Source organism: Gossypium hirsutum, chromosome D04 (assembly GCF_007990345.1).
Source record: "Gossypium hirsutum isolate 1008001.06 chromosome D04, Gossypium_hirsutum_v2.1, whole genome shotgun sequence".
Lineage (NCBI taxonomy): Eukaryota > Viridiplantae > Streptophyta > Magnoliopsida > Malvales > Malvaceae > Gossypium > Gossypium hirsutum.
The window spans coordinates 14,681,720-14,685,753 of record NC_053440.1 but is presented as its reverse complement, the minus strand read 5'-3'; positions in this window follow the sequence as shown (position 1 = coordinate 14,685,753).

Below are 4,034 nucleotides of genomic sequence, written 5' to 3'. Positions count from 1 at the left end.
ATTAATCATGCACATGATACATAAGCATATACCCCAAATTGTCCATTAACTATATGTATCAAAATCAAATTCAAACAAAAAGAGATAAGCCATTTTCGCATGGCTTTTAATTACACTAACACATTGGTTTCAAAATCAACATTTTTAATTATGCTATACATGCCATATACTTGAAAACAATTTAGCAAAATACCAAAAGGAGACACCGATAGTGTGATGAACTTAGCTGACGATCCCCGAACACGTAGCGATCACCAAAATCTATACAACAAAACAATAATCCAACACATTGTAAGCTAATTTAGCTTAGTAAGTTACAAGCAAATAAACTTTACAATTTAACTTAACATCTAGAATAATATTTAACCAATTCATACTTCTAAATCATCTTTCCTTTAGCTTACCATAGCATAATATAATTATTCACTTCATACTATGATTTAACAAAAATCAATATAATAACACAACTATAAGCATTTCTTCAAATTTAAGTACAAGGCCAAGTATATTATGCATTTTATTATCATAAAATATAATGAATCATCTTAAATAAATATGATTCCAATTATAATCACCACCTAGGTTTGATGCTTACAAAAATTAATCTTGAATACCACCAAAATAATTATTACTCACTTTGTTACTCATGATTTCTCGATAAGTCAAATACTCGATATTAATAATCTTTCGAAAATATTTAATAAGTACGCACACTTAGTGCTTAATAATCAAACTCGCACACTTAGTGCTTTACATTATACTCGCACACTTAGTGCATTTCAATTAAACTCGCACACTTAGTGCTAATCTCATTATCGTTTATTTTTATACTCGCCCACTTAGTGTTGGAGGTCAACAACTCAATACGATATATTTCAAAAATCGTATCACTACATATATATCAATTCAATTCAACATAATTACGTAGATGTTAAGATAATTTAAAACGACACAAATATGTATGCTTAATAACTTACCTCGGATATCGTCGACTATTAAATCGGCTATTCAACTACCTTTGATTTCCCCCGATCTAAATCCGATTTCTTGGTTTCTTGATCTAAACATATTCAAATAAATCTCATTTAAACATATTTTCATTCAATTTAGTCTAAGAACACATAAATGGGCAAATTACATTTTTACCCCTAATATTTCATATTTTCACAATTTAGTCCTTTTTGCTCAAAAGACAAGATACACAAAATTTGACTACACTCCTTAAGGGCCGAATATTCCTAGTGTCCATACAAACCCACACATTTCATGTATTTTACATTTTAGTCCCTCAAAATTTTATTTTTACAACTTAACCCTAATTACTCAAATTCATCAAAAATTCAAAGACAAAGCATGTTAATCTTTCACATATCTTTCATATTTCATCATCAACTATCACAAGCTCAAGCATTCATCAATGGCATTTCTCAAATCATCAACAATTCACAAAATTAAGACATGGGTTTTGAAGTATTCAAAGCAACGATCACAAAAACGTAAAAATTATCAAAAACTAAAATCAAACTAACCTTGAATTGAAATCCCTAAGATGGCCGAATGCTAAAGCTTGAAGAACAAAGTTTCTTTCTTTTTGTTTCGGTGATACAAACAATGAAGAAAGAAAAAAAACTTATTTCTTTTATGTTTTAATGATATAATAATATAATATTATACTATTACTATTATAACTTTTATATTTAATATATAAAAAGTATATATTAACTATCATTGCCGTCCACTATCTTTTAAAATGGGCTAATTGCCCTTTAAGAACCTCATATTTAAAAGCCACCATCAAATAAGCACTTTACACCTTAATAATCAAACTTCACATTTTATGCAATTTGATACTTTTGTCAATTAAACACATAAACAACAAAATTAATTCACGAAACTTTCACACATTTAAATTCACACATCATAAACACACAAAATAATATTAAAATATTTTTTAGACTCGGATTTGTGGTCCCGAAACCACTATTCCGATTAGGGTCAAAATTGGGCTGTTACAACTCTCCCCCCTTAAAAATTTTCGTCCCCGAAAATCTTACCAGTGAATATGCTCGGATAGCGTTCTTTCATTGCGCCTTCCAGCTCCCAAGTTGCCTCTTCAACCCCGTGTTTATGCCATAGCACTTTCACTAACGGAATTTTCTTATTTCGTAGTTCTTTAACTTCGTGAGCCAGAACGCGAACCGGTTCTTCTTCATATGACATATCAGAGTTAATTTCAATCTCGATCGGACTAATCACGTGCGAAGGATCGGATCTCTATCTACGAAGCATCGAAACATGGAATACATTGTGAATCTTTTCTAACTCAGGTGGCAACAACAATCTATAAGCAACCGGGCCGATACGCTCTATAATCTCATGCGGTCCAATGAATCTCGGACTTAGTTTGCCTTTGCGACCAAATCTGAGTATTTTCTTCCACGGTGAGACTTTCAAAAACACTTTGTCCCCGATCTGAAATTCTATATCCTTTCTTTTCAAATCCGCACAGGATTTCTGACGATCCGATGCTGATTTCAGACTGTCCCGAATCACTTTCACTTTCTATTCAGTCTCTTTAATCAAATCGACCCCGTGTATCTTATTTTCACTGAGCTCAGTCCAATACAATGGAGTACGACATTTACGACCGTACAAAGCCTCGTAAGGTGCCATTTTGATACTAGATTGAAAGCTATTATTATAAGCAAATTCAATCAAAGGTAAGTATCGTTCCCACGTACCTTCAAACTCAAGAATACAAAATCTCAACATATCCTCAAGTATCTGAATGATTCGCTCGGATTGACCATCTGTTTGCGGATGGAAAGCTGTGCTAAAATGTAGTTTCGTACCTAAAGCATCTTGTAATTTCCTCCAAAACCGCGATGTAAATCTCGGGTCTCTGTCCGAAACAATAGAAATAGGTACACCATGCAACCTCACAATTTGTGAAACATACAATTCCGCGAGTTTATTGAGCGAAAAATCTGTGCGAATCGGAATAAAGTGTGTCAATTTTGTCAATCTATCAACAATAACCCAGATTGCATCTTTCTTGCTCGGTGTCAACGGTAAACCGGATACGAAATCCATCGTGACTCTATCCCATTTCCATTCAGGTATCATGATCGGCTGAAGCAACCCAGATGGTACCTGATGCTCGGCTTTAACTTGCTGACAAATTAAACATTTCGAAACAAAGTCAGAAATGTCTTGTTTCATACCATGCCACCAATAGTCTATTTCAGGTCGTTGTACATTTTCGTACTGCCCGGATGAATAGAAAATCGACTATTATGAGCTTCATTCAAAATCACCTGAATTAACTTTGAATTTCTCGGAATACATAATCGGTTTCTGAATCTCAAACAATCCTCAGCATCAATTAGAAACTCTGAATCAACATTTAAGTCACACTGAGCTCGTTTTGCGATTAAATCATCATCAGCTTTCTGAGCTTCACAAATCTATTGAACAAGTAACGGTTTTGCTTTCAATTCAGCTACTATCGCACCATCATCCGATATAGCCATATGTGCGTTCATTGCACGCAAAACAAATAGTGATTTTCGACTTAGGGCATCAGCAACAACATTAGCCTTTCCCGGATGATAGTCAATCACAAGCTCGTAATCTTTTAGCAATTCTAACCATCGACGCTGTCTCAAATTTAGATCTTTCTGAGTCATCAAGTACTTCAGGCTTTTGTGATCGGAATAAACATGACATTTTTTGCCAAACAGATAGTGGCGCCATATTTTCAATGCAAATACAATAGCGGCCAATTCCAAATCGTGCGTCGGATAGTTCTTTTCATGTGGCTTTAACTGTCTCGAGGCATAGGCTACAACTTTGTCTTCCTGCATCAAAACACAGCCCAAACCATTTAAAGATGCATCACTATAGATAACAAACTCTTTACCTGATTCTGGCTGAACTAATACTGGAGCTTCGGTCAAAAGAGCTTTCAACTGATTGAAACTTTTTTGGCACTTTTCTGACCACTCAAACTTAACGTATTTCTGTAGTAGCTT